Genomic DNA, 17,325 nt, shown 5'->3' with positions numbered 1-17,325 from the left:
CACAGGGAAGTCATCAGTGGTGATAGGCTTACTTTTGGTATGCTAGGCCACCTTCTCTGATGCACAGTTTACCCAACAGGCTTCAAGTTTGACAATTTCTCATTAAGCTGATTTCGATTCAGTATCACTGGAGCAAGCTCTTAATTACTTGCACTTTCATCTGTGCCCACTGATAGAATGGAGATGCCAGGAGGGGCCTCTATTTGCATATATTGATTAGAGCTAACCAAAGCTCTATTGTGTCTGCCCATCATGTTTAGGAAATGTTAATTCACTGTCTGCTTCGGCTGCTGCCTAGTGCCTAATAAAGGAATGGAGGAGGCTTTTCAGGAGGAGGGGTTTGCACCTAGCTAGCAGGGCTGTGAACAACTTTTTTCCTGGGGAGAGGAGCCAAGATATCATTTACCAATCCCTGTTGGATATACAACATTGGCATCTTTTGCTAATTCTCAGAGTTCACAATAGTTTAGCTTTCACTCATTTGGGATATAACGTTTATCTTGCAATTAGGAATGTTTGAGGAATCTGTTTGGTACAATGTGTGGATCAGAATACGGTTCTTCCCTGGAATCCACATCTGAAAAAACTTTATGAACTGATCTGAGGGCTAATTTTTTTTTCAGGCAATAGCATCTTCAAGAGATTCAAAAACCTCTACCCTCACCCAAACACACAGCATCCCTGGGAGGTGCAGTATGTCATCATGTCCTGTCACTTCCAGGGGCATTTGCAGCCCCATTTTGAACATTTGTGATGTTAAGGTAGCATTAGCAGGGGATCACACCAAAGCAGCTGTTAGGTGTAATAACAGGGGGCACTCTGGGTGCAGGGCTAATTGATAACTCTGCATTATCTGAGAGCTGTGGGCACAAAATGGATGTCACAAGGTGTGTGGGGATGTTGCCTAGCAGCCAGAAGCCAGATAATTTTCCCTTTTAGCCTGGATTCTTTTTTCATTTTGAAAGACTGTTGTATTCAATAGGTTTAGTAGTGGCAGCGGCTGCATTTTGACCTTAGTCAAAGCGTCATGTAAACTGCCTGTAAGACCTGCTCTCTCATTCTTATGGTTTTCACCCATCTGTTTATTAATCAGTAAAGTTTGTCAAGTCCCTCACTTTCTGGATTCAGTATGCTTTATTCAGCCATTGCTGCTAACAAGCAGTGGCAGTCATGGCAGCAGACTGGCTTTTCAGCCACTTGGAGCAGCAATCATCTCTTAAGGAAAAAAGAAGAAAAAAACAGATAAAACTTACTAAAACACAGCCCTAGTAGATACATATTGAAGTAAACATTTTGTGCAGTTTTTAAAAGTAACACATTAATGGGACAAATGGATTTTACAATGAACACATTTGAAAGTGACATGGCCTGATGTTGGTCTAATTTGTCCATATCTACTTTTAATGTTATAAAAGATGTAATCCTTTTGCCACCAAAGGACAGTTCAGATAGAATGCTGACCTATTAGGGATAGGAAAGGATATTTTAGTATTTTAAAGTTGTAAGTGCAAATCTAGGCTAGAGGCTATTACTTCCCACTATGTTTCTATGAGATTAAGGCACACACAATTTCAAAGTGCTCTCACATTCTTTCAAAGCCTCACAAACTTGCACATTGCAAATCATTAATAAGTGGTGCCTTATTTCAGCTGAAACAATGGTTGAAAACCTAATAATTTACTGAAATTTTACAGTGGTACCTTGGCTCACGAACTTAATCCGTTCCTTGACTCTGATTGTGACCCAAATTGGTCATGAGCCAAGGCAAATTTCCCCATAAGGTTCAATGTAAATAAGGTTAATCTGTTCTGTACGTATTTTTTTTTTAAATCACAAATCACTTTGAAGCAAAGTGACAAAGAACAACAAAGATCGCGGCCATCCCCCCCCCCCCCCCACTGAGCATGACCACGATCGCACCCATGCAGGGAAGATGGGTGTGATCGCGATCGCCACCTGATGCGGAGTTTGTGACCTGAGGAAAAAAATTTCGGAAATTTCTGTTTGCGACCTGATTCGGTTGTGAACTGAGGCATTCGAGAGCCGCTGTTTTTGGTTTACAAGGCATGGATAAACAATCTTCCACCAATTTTCACTCCTCCCTCTTCTGATCTTAATCTAGTTTTCCTTATGATACTTTCTGTGTACAGATTGAACAGACAAGGAGATAAAATGCACCCTTGTCTGGTCTCTTTGCCTGTAGTATACTTTTCTGTTTCTCTATTCTATCTGAACAAGAGCTTCTTGTCCACAGTACAGGTTATGCATCAGGATGGTCAAGTGCTGAGACACATGCATTTCTTTTAGAACCATCCCTAGCTTCTGGTGATCCACACAGTCTAAAGCCTTTGCTGTAGTCTATAAAACATAGGCTGCTTTTCTTCTTATATTCTTTGGTGTGCTCCAGTATCCCTTGTGTATTTGTGATATGTTCTTGAGTGGCTCTTGCTTTTTGGAATCTAGCTTGAATGTCAGTCATTACTTGCACCATATAGAGTAAAATTCTTTCTTGCATCACCCTGGGCATTATTTGCTTGCCTAGGATATTAATGCAATGGTACTATGGTCATGCACTCTTTTGCATCTCCTTTCTTGGGGATTGGGAATGTATATTAAATGTTTCCAGCCTGTGGGCCATTGCTTTGTTTTCCTTCTTGGCTGGCATATTTTTGTTGGGATTTTGAGTGATTCAGTTTCTGTAGCTTGGAATAGCTCTGTTCATTCCCTTTCTTCTCAGGTGTTTTATCCCTTTCATTTGCTTACATTTCACCAATTTATATTGCAAGCTCTTCCTCATAGGTTCTTCCTCTGAAGGAATCTGTCATCTGTTTATTCATCTGGATATTTTTTTCATACAGTGTTTCCACCTTATCTTTACTTTATCCTGGATAGATAGTATGTACCCTTGTTGGTCTTCTAGCTAGGGTTGTGGGGGGAATCAATTGGATTACCTGGGCCTGGGTCCCCAGATGCTAGTCTGCTTTGCAGCAGCTCTAACTCTGCATTCCCAGTGAGTGTGACCAGTGTTTGCAGGGTGCTTGGATCCTTGCACTGTGCAAGCAGCATCCTGCTTCTACATCACCTGCAGCAGCCCAAACAGCTGTAATATGTGGCTGGAGCACCGCACAACTGCAAGCAGCATCCCTCTTCTATGTCACATGTAGGAGCTTCTGTGCTGCTGATGTGGAAGAAAATTGTACAATACCCATTCTGTGAGCTTTTGTGGACTCCCCTCTGCTTGGCTCATTTTGTAAGATGAGACTGAGAATGAGAGGAAGTCTATGAATACTAAAGCAATAGGTTCCTCTAGAGTAGTGGAGGCGAACCTATGGCACGAGTACCACAGAAGGCACGCAGAACCATCTCTGTTGGCATATGAGCCAAGTCATCCCAGCATCACCCCAGCGCCTGAGCAACAGATAACAGTGCACACAGGGGCCATGCGCATGCTTGGAAAAGAATAGCAGTGCCAGGTGATGACATCACAAGCCGCGATTCATTAGCCACAACATATCCAAGCTGTTGCATGGCCATTCAGTGCTCTGCCAAGGATATATATTTTTTGATTGGACTGGCTGTGAGTTGTTTTTCTAAACTAAAACCTTGGTTTTCAGGTTTTATTGCAGTGTTGGTACTTTGCAATAAATAAGTGGGTTTTGGGTTGCAGTTTGGGCACTTAGTAGCTAAAAGGTTCACCATCACTGGGATACGGTTAGAAAAAAAGGTGTCCTGGTAGGGTTTTGATGGGTTGGAATGTGTTTAGAAGGGGCAGAAATGATGAGCTGTGCAGAAAAAGCTACACAAGGGAGGCTTCTTCAAAATCACATAATTTTCACTGGAACTTAGGCATATATTAGGGTTAGGGGAGTGCACTAGGTTAGGGTTAGAAAAAGGAGGTGTCCTGGCATGTTTTGGAAGGTTGGAATGTGTTTAGAATGGGTAGAAATGATGAGCTGTGCAGAAAAAGCTGCTCAAAGAATACATTTTCAAAATTGCATTATTGTCAATGGAACTTCTGCCCTATATTAGGTTTAGGGGAGTGCACAAGGGTAGGGTTAGGGTTAGAAAAACTAGGTGTCCTGGCATGATTATGATGGTGGAAATGTGTTTAGAATAGGCAGAAGTGATGAGCTGTACAGAAAAAGCTACTCAAGGAAAGCTTTTTCAAAATTGCATTATTTTCAATGGAACTGTTGTTCTATATTAGGGTTTGGGGTGTGCACCATGGTAGGGTCAGGGGTAGAAAAACGATATGCCCTGGCATGATTTTGATGATTGGAATGTGTTTAGAGTGGACAGAAATGATGAGCAGTGGAGAAAAATCTCCTCAATGAAGGGTGTGGAAAATCGCATTAAGTTCAATGGTATTTTACCCCTACATTAGGGTTAGGGGTGTGCACCAGGGTAGGGTAGGGGTTAGAAAATCGAGGTGTCCTGGCATGATTTTGATGGTTGGAATGTGTTTTGAGCGGGCAGAAATGATGAGCTGTACAAAAAAAAATGTGCTCAAGGAAGGCTTTTACAAAATCACATTAATTTCAATGATATTTTACCCTATATTAGGGTTAGGGGTGTGCACCAGGGTAGGGTTAAGGTTGGAAATATGAGGTGTCCTGGCATGATTCTGAGGGTGGGAATGTGGTTAGAATAGGAAGAAGTGATGAGCTGTTCAGAAAAAGCTACTCAAGGAAGGCATTTTCAAAATCACATTATTTTCAATGGAAATACGGCCCTATGTAAGGCTTGGAATGTGAACCAGGTAGGGTTTGGGTTAGAAAAGCGAGGTGTCCTGGCATGATTTTGAGGGTGGGAATGTGTTTAGAATGGGCAGAAATGATGAGCAGTGCAGGAAACTACTCAAGGAAGGCTTTTTCAAAATTGCATTTTTTTCAATGGTATTTTACCCCTATGTTAGGGGACTGCACCAGGGTAGGCTGAGGGTAAGAAAAACAATGTGTCCTGGCATGATTTTGATGGTGGCAATATGTTCAGAATGGGCAGAAATAATGAGCTGTGCTGAGAAAGCTACTGAAGGGGGGCTTTTCAAAATCACCTTTCTTTGAATGGAATATTACCCCTATATTAGGTTTAGGGGAGTACCCTAGACTAGGGTTAGGTTTAGAAAAATTAGATGTCCTGGCATGGTTTTGATGGTTGCAATGTGTTTAGAATTGGTAGAAATGTTGATCTGTGCAGAAAAAGCTATTCAAGGGTAGCTGTTTCAAAATTGCACTCTTTTTGATGAAACTTTACCCCCATATTAGGGTTAGGTGTGTATACCAGGGTAGGGTTCGGGTTAGAAAAATGAGATGTCCTGCCTTGGTTTTGATGGTTGCAATCCGTTTTCAACAGGCAGAAAAGTTTAGCTGTGCTGAAAAAGCTACTCAAGGGAAGTTGTTTCAAAATCGCCCTCTTTTCAATGGAAATTTGCCCCTATATTAGTTACGGGAGTGCACCAGTGGAGGGTTTGGGTTAGAAAAGTGAGGTTTCCTGGCATGATTTTGATGTTTGCAATATGCTCAGAATGGGCAGAAATGATGAGATGTGCAGAAAAAGCTACTCAAGGAAGGCATTTTCAAAGTCACATTTTTTTCAGTGGAACTACTGCCCTATCTAATGTTTAGATTTGTGAACCAGGCTATGGTTAGGGTTAGAAAAATGAGGTGTCGTCGCATCATTTAGATGGTTGGAATCTGTTTAGAGTGGGCAGAAATGATGAGTATTGCAAAAAATTTTACTGAAGGAAGTCTCATTCAAAATCGCATTAATTTAAATTGAACTTTTGCCCTATATTAGGGTTTGGGGGGTGCCCGAGGGTAGGTTTAGGGTTAGAAAAATGAGGTGTCCTGGCATGATTTTGTTGGTGGGAATGTGTTTAGAATGGGCAGAAATGATGAGCAGTGCAGAAAAAGCTACTGGAGGAAGGCTTTTTCAAAATCACATTTTTTAAAATGAGACTTGTACTCTATATTAGGGTTAGGAGTGTGAACCAGAGTAGGGTTAGGGTTAGAAAAACAAGGTGTCCTGACATGATTTTGAGCATGGCAATGTGTTTAGAATGGGCGGAAGTGATAAACTGTGTAGAAAAAGCAACTCAAGCAAAGTATTTTCAAAATTGCATAAATTTCAGTAGTATTTTATCCTCTATTAGGGTTCGGACTGTGAACCAGGGTTGGGTTAGGTTTAGAAAACCGAGGCATCCTGGCATGATTTTGATGGTTGGAATATGTTTAAGTGTGGACAGAAATAATAAGCATTGCAAAAATATGTACTGAAGGTAAGCTTTTTCAAAACCACATTTTTTTCAATGAAAATTCTGCCCTACATTAGGATTAGGAGTGTGAACCAGGGTAGGGTTAGGGTTAGAAAAATGAGGTATCCTGCCATGATTTTGATCGTTGAAATGTGTGTAGACTGGGAAGAAATGATAAGCATTGGAAAAAAATGTACAGAAGGAAGGCTCTTTCAAAATTGCATTAATTTAAATAGAACTTTTGCACTATATTAGGGTTAGCAGGGTGCACCTGGGAAAGGTTAGGCTTAGAAAAACGAGGTGTCCTGGCATCTTTTTTTTTTTGGTGGGAATGTGTTTAGAATGGGCAGAGATGATGAGCAGTGCAGATATAGCTACTCAAGAAAGGCTTTTTCAAATCACATTTTTTTCAAGGAAACTTATGCCCTACACTAGGGTTAGGAGTGTGAACCAGGGTAGGGTTAGGGTTAGAAAAACAAAGTGTCGTTGCATTATTTTGATGGTTGGAATGTGTTTAGAGTGGGCAGAAATGATCAGCATTGCAAAAGAATGTACTGAAGGAAGGCTTTTTCAAAATTGTATTAATTTAAATGAAACATTTGTCCTATATTAGGGTTTGGGGGGTGCACCAGGGTAGGGTTAGGGTTAGAAAAACGAGGTTCTTCATCGTGGCCTCTGTGCAGCACACATATGGGGGCTGTGCCTGCGCAGTGCCTTTGGCCGGAAGATTGCAAGCTAACGGTTTTTGGCGGGAAAGCTCTGCTCCCCCTCCCCCATAGCCTATAAAGAGTGAAGCATCCACCATTTTGTTCAGTCTTTGCGACCGCCATTTGCTGTGCCTTGTGCCGCCTTCGCTCTCGCTCTGACTGTTGCTCGTCTAGCTTGTTCTTGTTCTTCTTATCGATTGTTCTCCCAGTTGTTATAGCCCCAGTATTTCTTCTAGGTCTTATAGTTCTTGTAGTTTCTCTATCATTCTACCTTCCTTTCAGTCTTCTATTAAAAAAAAAAACCAAAAAATATATACTTACCCTTCAGGCCACGATGTCCTTTGATAACCCTCGGTACCAATGCATCTCTTCTGGGATGGGGAGCGATATGCTCGGGCCTATACACCCAAGGCACGATGAATCATCGAGAATCCATGAATCATATCAACTTCCTGGAGTTGCTGGCAGTATTCAAGGCCCTACGCTCTTTCGAGGATGTTCTCCAACAATGGGTCATTCAGATAACTTTGGACAACATAGCCACCGTCTTCTAGCTGAACAAACAAGGTGGAACAAAGTCCCTGACTTTGGCCAGACTTTCAATGCAAATTTGGGACTGGTGCATTCCGAGGGACATTACTCTGATGGCAGTCCATCTGGCTGGTACGGACAATGTGCAAGCAGACCTCCTCAGCAGGCACACGTTCATCTCTCATGAATGGGACCTAGATCCTCGGACACGCGACCATCTCTTTCATCGCTGGGGATTCCCTGACTTGTTCGCCACCCAACAGAACAAGGTGTGCGATGCTTACCATTCGAGAGCAGGAATCGGGGATGGATCCCTAGGGGTTGCCTTCATGATCCCCTGGAACAACCTGATCTTTTAAGCCTTCCCTCCAATCCCTCTTATGATGAGAGTGATAGCGAAGATAGTATATTGTTGGGCCTGGGGATACTAATTGCCCCAGGCCCAACAGCTTAGTGGCTTGGTGGCCACGCCAAGCTTGGTTTGTGACACTGCTCGACATCTCTCGCAGGGAATGCCTCCATCTACCACTGCTTCCGTACCTCAAAACCCAACAGGACAGTACGCTTCGCCATCCAGATTTACTGTCATTGAACTTAACAGTGTGGCGAATCCGATAGCTACCATTGTGCCATCGGTATCGACGACAGCTTCAAGTGGTTCAAATCCTGTTGTCGAATCCAGTGGGTTCGGCGTTTCCTCTTCATTTCTTCCTTCCGTACCATCGGATTCAAGGATTGATCTGTTGAATCCGACAGCCTTTCATCCTGATATCCAACACATCCTTGATTCTGCTTTGAAGCCGTCCACACGGAAGTTCTACGTGGCTAAATGGAGACGATTTTCTACCTTTGCCGAGTCTCGTTTGTTCTCTCCATTGACATCATCGATACATCAAATCCTTCAGTTCCTATTAGAACTGCACCATTCCGGATTGAAACCGTCTTCAGTTAAAGTGTATACGGCAGCAATAGCCTACCATTGTGGCTTAGTTGACGGATCAACCATCTTCTCTCGACCTGCTGTTAAGAGGTTTCTTAAAGGACTTCATAATCTTAATCCATCAATCAGGCCAGTAATGCCTACATGGAGTCTCTCTGTTGTTCTACAAGCACTTACGAGAGCTCCTTTCGAACCATTGGCAACAGTCGATTTACATCTGGTTTCATGGAAAACAGCATTTCTTGTTGCGGTTACTTCAGCCCGAAGGGCCAGTGAGCTCTGCGCTCTCCGCATAGACCCTCCTTACTTGAACTTTCACAGAGAAAAGGTCATTTTGCGCCTCGATCCATCTTTTCTTCCTAAAGTGGCCACATCTTTTCATATGGGACAGGATATTATCTCACCTGCCTTTTTTCCATCGCCGTCAACTCCGTTAGAAAGATCATTGCACTCACTTGATGTTCGGCACTGCTTAGCCTTCTACAGATCGAGGACTGAATCTATTTGACGCTCAAATAGACTATTCGTTAAATTTGCCACCAGAGATCAAGGCGATCCAGTCACTCCGCAGAGACTTTCCAAGTGGATAGTCCATACTATCTCTTTATCCTACCAACTGGCTAAGATTGAATTACCTACAGTTCCTCGAAGCCATTCGACTAGGGCTGTTGCTGCCTCATCTGCCTTTGCATCGTGGGTCCCGATTGATGATGTACGCCTTGCACTTTCGCCAGACATTATCGTCTAGATGTTCAGGCTCAGCAAGATTGCTCCTTTGGCAGAGCCATTCTTTCATCTGTTCTTCATTGAGGACACCTCCCCTCCTCCTTTTATGGTAAGCTTGTTAATCTACCCATATGTGTGATGCACAGAGGCCACAACAAAGAAAAGCAGGTTGCTTACCTGTAACTGATGTTCTTCAAGTGGCCATCTGTGCAGTCACACAACCCACCCGCCAGCCCCACTCGGAGTTGGTGAGTGGACATATTCGTTGGTACCAAAGGTTTCCCTTTTTTTCATGGTGCCGATCTTTTTCCTATCTAGTAGTGGCAATTTTTTTCCACATGGGGGCGTACGTTTGGTCATCAAAGACTGAACAAAATGGCGGATGCTCCGCTCTTTATAGGCTATGGGAGAGGGGGAGGGGAGCTTTCCCGCCAAAAACCGTTAGCTTGCAATCTTCCGACTTCGTTATTCTAACCCTAACCCTACCCTGGTTCACACTCCTAACCCTAAATTTGTCCAAGAGAAGATTTTTTGGTTGAGCCGCGAGGAAAAAGGGAGGATGCCGCCCAGTAGGTGGAGGAAATTATGGCCGTGGTTGAGTGGGGCACATGCCCCGATAACGTAATGTCCGTGAATCACTCATACATGTTGCTCAGACACATGGCATGAAGCTATCAGGAAAAGCCTATACAAAGTTCTTTTTGTACATTTGATGTGTAAAGCCTGGGAATCTTGTAAATGTGTGTACATTTGGCATTTTGAAAGGATGTAAATAACGTATGGGGTACTTTCTATTTTTGTAATGTTGCAATTTTAGGGCCTTTTTGTACCTTTGTAGTATGTTTTTATTTAAATAAAAAATTTCAACCTAATGTAGGTCAGAAGTACGAATGAAAATAATGTGATTTTGAAAATGCCTTCCTTGAGTAGCTTCTTCTACACAGCTCAGCACTTCTACTCATGTCCTGGCATGATTTTGATGGTGGGAATGTGTTTAGAATGGGCAGAAATGATGAGCAGTGCAGATAACCTACTCAAGGATGGCTTTTTCAAAATCGCATTTTTTTCAATGAAATTTAAGCCCTCAATTTGGGTTAGGAGTGTGAACCAGGGTAGGGTTAGGGTTAGAAAAACGAGGTGTCATTGCATCAAATCTGTTCTTTATGTGGTGTTCAAATTCCACAGGAAGGTTATTTAAGTAGGTTGGCATTTTGCTTCCTTTAGTGATCTTTTTCAGATTGACTTTGATTCTTGATTTTTGTACTTGTTCTTTGCTCTTCTCCAGTCGCTTGTTGAGTGCATTCTTACCTGGAAATCACATCTTCTGACTCTATTTTTTTCATTTTTGATTGCTTTATTATAGGGTTTGCAAAGTAAGAAATATTCAGATTTAGTTTATCATTGCCTTCTCCTGCACAGGACTAACCAGAGTTAGCTTGAGCATCACTGGTTTTCTGAAAGATCCTCCTCAGTGTTGCCTTCTACTGCTGCTGCTGCCCAGTAGCTGCCCTTCAGAAGTTTTTTCACCCACCTCACAATCTTCCTCTGCTGATGGCACCATTACTCCTGGAGAGGCTGGATGCATCTTAGCTGGTGTTTCCTCATTGACTGTTCCATCTTGGGTGACCCTGTAAGGACACCAGTCTAATGAATACTAGAGCACCTTCTGGCAGCCTTGCTCTCAGCTTCTCTGACCCTTCACCATATTAAGGTATGCACCAAAGAGTGGGATTGTTGCTTATTTTACATATTTGTTTGGGTTCAAACTTTACAACAGGATTTTCTGGGATTGAGGTGCAAGATGAGTTAGTGAGAGTGAAAGGCTAGGTGTTTGTAATAATAGAAGATTAAGGATTTGTTGGTTCTAAAACTCTGAGGACTTGAACCTCTTCCCTCCAAACACTCTGAAATATCTGAAGATAATATGGATAATAATCAGAACTTTCCCCACCAAACTCTTCTTTGTATTCATATGATTTCAAAAGTATGTGATCGTTTGTTTTTAAAGCACTTATTGGGCAATCAGTAGATTTTACTCAAAAGTGATCAGACTTTTGTAAGAAATGCATCTAGTCAACACTCAAGTAAGTTGACAGCAAACTTGTGGCAATTATTGTGTGAGACTGGATTACTGCAATCATTGTCCTTTGGGAAGTATTTTGGAGCAAAATAAAAGGAATAGAATTCTAAATGGGGCAGCCCCTTCAGATCATGTACTGCCAACTTTAAAAGAGTTTCATGGCTATTCACTTGCTTCCAAGCCCAGTTCAAAGTGTTAGTGCTTATTTTTCAAACCCTAAATGTCTTGTGACCTAGGTACCTAAAGGTGTGCCCACCCCACAGCAGCCCCTCTGTGCTCTTAGATCAGCTCACAGTGTCCTCCTCCATATGCCTTCCCTGACAACTGGGATCTTCCAAAGAGTCCCTGCTATCTGTGCCACATCCTGCAGAGTCCCATCTGGCTGCAACATGGCAACAGGCCTTCTCTGTGGTATGCCCTCGCCTCTGTGCTATGTGAGAGACCAACAATCATGTGCTTTTGATGATCCTTACAAATGTGTTAATTTACCCTAAATCTTCCTACTCATTCTCTTCTTTAAATATTTTCATGTTTTTGTAGTGTTTATAATTTGTTATAAACTGTTTTGAGATTTTTCAAATGGGATATAATATATAAATATTCTAAAATAAATATATAGATGACAAAGAGAAGGCTCTTTCAGCTGCTATGCCTCCATTGTAGAATATTTCCCTTTAGAGTAGAGGTACAGATCCCATGGCCCTCTAAACATGACGAACTGTTACTCCCATCATGCCTTATCATTAGTCAGTCTGTCTGTGGCTGATGGGAACTCCAGACCACCAACATTTTGAGGTCACTGTATCTCTAGTATGGCCATAGCCTATCTGATGCTCTTAGTATTTGAATATTATTTCATTTGTGTCAGCCATTTTCAGTACATTTGGTAGAAGGATGGCTATCAAAAATTTTAAAGACATGCATATTATACCAAGTCATGATAGATTTAGAATTCCAGCACTAATATAATACTTTAAAACTTGCCTTTATAAGGAAGTAGGAACTTAGAATTATAGTGTTGGAAGGAGCTGTTTAGTCCATTTAATTTAACCACCTGCTCAGTGAAGAATCCACGTTAGAACATTATTAAGATGTGTACCTTGATGTATCAGATCAAAGGGCTACCTTGTCCAGCATTTTCTTTTCATGATGGCCAATCAGTTATGAGTGGGAAAACCGCAAGCATGGTGTGCAATAGTACCTGTCATGAGCAAGACTCTCCCTCCTTCTTTTCCTCTGCAGCAGACTCAGATGAAACTTTAGAAGCACAGTTCTTTAATTAAAACTCAACAGGTTGCACAACAAAGTAGCATTTTCCTTGAGATGTGAGGGAAGTGTCTGCCTATGTAAAGAATTCAGACTGAAACTTCCCCTCCTTTCCTCCCTTTTAGAAAAGCCTCTTATTCCACCCTCAGGGTGGCTCCTACTTGAGGGCTAGATAGGAACATTTTGTAATTGGTTTGCTTGCTTTGCCTGTCATCTCCTGATTGGGTCAAGGAGGTCCTTCTCCATCACTTCCTTTCAGTTCTGAAAGGCCTGCCTCCTTCTCCAAGGTGGGCTGGTTCTCTTGCTTTGCTTGAGAAGCTTCGCTAGGTAACCTTGAAACTGCTAAAAGATAGCTGCTCCCCACTACCCCTCCACAGCCTCCTCAGAATTGGATGAATCCATCTGAGCAGAGTGAAACGTTCAAGACCTGGTCTCCCTCTGTCTTCCTCATTAATGTTCCCAGGCAACTGGTATAGAGTCATATTGCTCCAATTCAGCTCCCATGACTAATGGCCAAAGTTGGTCTTATTCTACATGGACTTGCCTAATTCTCTTCTGAAGTAGTCCACCATGGTAGCCATCATACATCCTGTAGTAGTGAATTGCATACTACAACTAAATGCTGTTGGAGAAGCACTTCCTTTTGCCAGTCCTAAATCTCTCCTCCTTCACTTTCATTGGAGGACCCTGGATTCTGGTATTATGAGTAGCTTAAAAAACCCTTTGCTGGAACTTTAGGAACTTTACTGATACAGTCATAGAACTTTCTGAAGTGTCCCTTACTAATAGAGGGTGAGGGTTTGAGGAGAACAAGGGGGGATCAGGGGGTCTCCTCCTGATGTTGCATTCTGCATGGTCCAAAAGGAACAGAATGCTACTACTGAGAAGGATGAAGCCAGCCCTTATAATCCTTCAGAGCAGCCTTCTTCCACATAGTGCACTCCAAATGTTTCACACTACAACTTCCAGAATTCTGTTCTTTAGACATTAGGCTTCTGGGAGTTGAAGTGAAAAACAACTGCAGCATAGCAGCCTAGAGGAGGCTACTCCAAAGTTTTCTAGAAAATCCTGTCTCTTGTCTGAACAGCCCCAGTCTTATTTTTGGAAACCCACAAAAAGTGCTTGTAGAAGAAACTGAAAGGTGACCTTTTTGAGGGGGGTGTCAGTGAACTCAAAAGGGGACAATAAATGCAGTCCAGGTGAAATTAAGCATTTTAAGACCCATTTAATCTATTGGAAAGGTAAGTATTTACTTACACCCACTGAAATCAGCAGGACAAGAATGGTTATCTTGAGGTGGGAGAGCCTCAATGCTTCTGTATTTTCAATGGCATATTTAATTTGTGAAAAAAATGAGCCAGAAGAGTGGAAAATTATGTTCAAGTATCAAAAAGGATGTAACCTTATCAACGGGGAAGTTATTGATCTTCCACTTGTTTCCTCCTCCTTGAGACCATCACCTTGGACTTAGCATAGTTAATTGTCAGTAATTGATTTTTATGATAATGAGCTAAAGTTCCATAGAAGTTATCTTGGACCTATGCTTGTCAGGGAAAGTAGCACTATCATCTGCATATAAAAGTATTTCTCATCCATGCTGAACTCTTGGATATAGAGTATATTCTATAGCTTAGTAGACAAGAATCAGAATTGGATTCAAAGATATGGGGCTTAAATTCTCATGCAGTGAATAGCAGCGAAAGTACTTGTCCTTGGTAAGATTTAATTATTCTTATTGGTGGGCAGATTCTATGCAGTGTATCCATTCAGAAACTGGGGAAAACAAGTTGTCAGTAGAAAATTGTTTGAAAGGTTAAGTTATAATTCAGACTAAGCAAGCAGAATTATATGAAATTCTTCCTGTTGCCTTTGGGCTAAAAACTTTGGTAGCCATTTGTGTGGGGGAATAAAATGGCTTTCTTGGTTGTGTTTAAATATGGTTTAAAACTGTTTATTTTATTATGCATAGAACAGTGTCCAAATATAAACACTTTTTCCTCAGACAAAAAGTGTTGAACGTGAAGTGCTAGTAGTAGCCTTAACTAGGTGTGTTTGCAGCTGACTTATCCACATCACCCAGACAAATGTGTTGCTTGTAACACAGTTACCTGTGGGATTTCACACCTCTAAGAATTTTGTGATGCGAGTCTTGTCTGAAAAGAATGTACCAACATTCATTATACATCTCAATTAGCAGAATGAATGAAGTCAAATAAAATTTTAGGATAGTATGTTTAGAAATACACAGTGTGCACTTTGTGTAACTATAACCCCCAAAGGTTATTTCAGCATGATTTTATGCACATTTTTAAATAGGTAGATTGATTTCAAAACTGAAGGAAACAGATTAATGAACGAGCATGTACAAAATGAAGGCAGTGATGTAATACTGGCAGGAGTCCAAATGTGCCAGGTATGGGTTCTCCGAAAACCAAGGGTTCTGTGTCTTCCTGGATGACTGGTGCTTTCTTTGTTCTGGTTTTCCTCAGCACCCTGGACAGCAAGGAAGCCCAAGGGATGCTTTGGAGCAGCCCCATGGAAACTGAAATGTGGAAGGCATCCAGTACCTCTGCTGACTGCTGAGGGATTTAAGATGTCCTGGAAATTTAGGTTGCTTGCTTAAAAACTAGACTGGCATGTTAAGAAGCTCTCTTATGTATGAAGCCAATATGGGTTGAGCTTTCTCTGCCCGCTCCAGTAGTTCTGTTGCAGTCTTGCTCCAACACGGTGCCCTCCATACATTTTGAACTATGACTCCCAGCATATTCCAACCAGGTTTGGTTGAGAATGGTCTATTGCTTCTTTCCAGAGGGATGGAGAGCTCAGTCCCCCCCCCCCCCAGCTTTTCAAGTGAGCTTTTGTCCGTTCTGACTGGATTATGTTCACTAGGAAATTGTCGGGAAAAATGAAGTACTAACAGATGTACTGTGCAAATCTTCAGGATTTAATATAAGACCATAGGAAGACTGGATCATACGGGATCAGACTTAGAGGTCCATGTAGTCCAGCATCCTGTGCCCAAGTTCCCCAGCAACTGGTGTGCATGAAGGTACTGGCTCTGATACAAGAGATCACATCAAGTCTAGTAGATGTTGATACTCATGCCCTACAAGAATCTGTCCAGTCCTCTTGAAGCCAACCAAATTGGTGGCCATCACTACATCCTATGGCAGTGAATTCTAGTTTCACTATGCACTGTGTGAAGTGCTTTCTTTTATCTGTCCTGATTCTTCCACCAATTGTTGGAGTATTATGGGAAGGGGAGAAAAGTGTTCTCCTTGTCACTTTCTCCACACCATGCTTAATTTTGTATGTATCGGTCAGTTCTCTCCATACCCATGCCTTTTTTCTTTTTTCCTAAGCTGAACAATCCTAGCTGTTATAGGTTTTCCTCATGGAGGAGGTGTCCCAGCACCTTAATTTTTCTTTCTTCTGCAACTTTTCAGATTGTACAATATCCTGTTTTAGGTGCAGTGACCAGAACACAGAGTATTCCAAGTGTGGTCGCAACACAGATTCTATGATCTTGACAATTTATTTTGAATTCTAGTCTTAATCATGCCTAACATGGAATTTGCCTTTTTCACATGTATTGGTTTGACATTTCCATGAAGCTGTCCCACCTTAGCTCCAAGATCTATTTTTTGGTCAATCACTGCTAGCTCAGATCCCATCAGCTTGTACTTGAAGTTGAAAATCTTGCCCCCTACATATATTACTTCACACTTGCTTACAATGAACCACATTTGCCATTTTGTTGGCCATTCTTTCAGTTTGGGAAAAACCTTTCTGAACTCCTCATACTCTCTTTTGCTTTTAAATAGTGTATACAAATAGTCTGGTGTCATCAGCAAACATGGCCACTCAGCAAACATGGCCACTTCACTGCTCATTCATACATTCACATGTATGAATAGGTATTATTAGAAAGTATTCGTCCTAATACAGACCCTAGTGTTTATGCACCTTCTTTTGGAGCATTTACCATTTATTCCTACTCTCAGCTTTCTATTCCTTAATCAGTTATGGATCCATAAGCAGTCTTCCCATCTTATTCATGACTGATAAGTTTGCTCAAGGGTCTTTGGTGAAGGGCCTTGTGACCGGATCAAATCCCTTTAGTGATCTGAATCTGAAATATCCATGGTAAAGATGGCTTGTTGTAACCATTTGGGGACATGCTCTAGATCATATTGCTGCAATTCTGAGAACCAGTGTGGTGTAATGGTGAAGACCATGGGACTGGAACTCAGGAGACCTGTGCTCTAGTCCCCACTTGGTCAGGCAACCAACTGGGTGACTTTGGGCTGGTCACAGACTCGCAGCACAACTTTCCTCACAGAGTTGCTGTGGCGGGGCGGGTAAGATTGAGAGCAGGTGGAAGAAAATCGTGTAAGCCACTTTGAGTTTATAAGAAAAAAGTGGGATATAAATCTAATAAGTAAACTCCCTTACCAAAGAAGGGAAAACTTGATCTGTGGGCTAAGAAATACTGCTGCTATTTTGATAACTCTGTATCATCCATAACAGCAGCCAGGGATGAAAAAGCTGGGCCTCCGAGAGGACATCCAGGCTACAAATGTCTTCTCACACACGGCCAGAGAGAGAGAGATGTAATGCCATTAAATCTGCTTTGCTTGCCAATCCTTGACCTTTTATGTAATTTTTGGTTTTTTTTCTGGTGACAAAAGTTTTGAGACTATCAATCATAACACTACTTCCACATGTAGTATTCTCTCAGAGGAATGATTCTTCTTGAAACTCAGAAGAAAGATATGTGGCTGATCAAGTGTAAATCTGCATCTATTCCATTGTATTTGAG

The 17,325-nt window shown here is 41.8% G+C and overlaps 1 long non-coding RNA gene across 2 annotated transcripts in view; it reads left to right on the top strand.

Annotated features, from left to right (window-relative positions):
* Nucleotides 1-17,325, top strand: part of LOC123029057 — a 33,563-nt gene that overhangs the window by 9,900 nt on the left and 6,338 nt on the right. For both annotated transcript variants that reach the window (XR_006415833.1, XR_006415832.1), the window contains exon 2: nucleotides 10,577-10,868. This is a non-coding gene — a long non-coding RNA (uncharacterized LOC123029057). The remainder of the gene's footprint in view (nucleotides 1-10,576; nucleotides 10,869-17,325) is intronic.

Source organism: Varanus komodoensis, unplaced genomic scaffold, assembly GCF_004798865.1.
Source record: "Varanus komodoensis strain SLA01 unplaced genomic scaffold, ASM479886v1 scaffold1, whole genome shotgun sequence".
Taxonomy (NCBI): Eukaryota; Metazoa; Chordata; class Lepidosauria; order Squamata; family Varanidae; genus Varanus; species Varanus komodoensis.
This window is presented reverse-complemented; position numbering and strand designations above follow the sequence as displayed.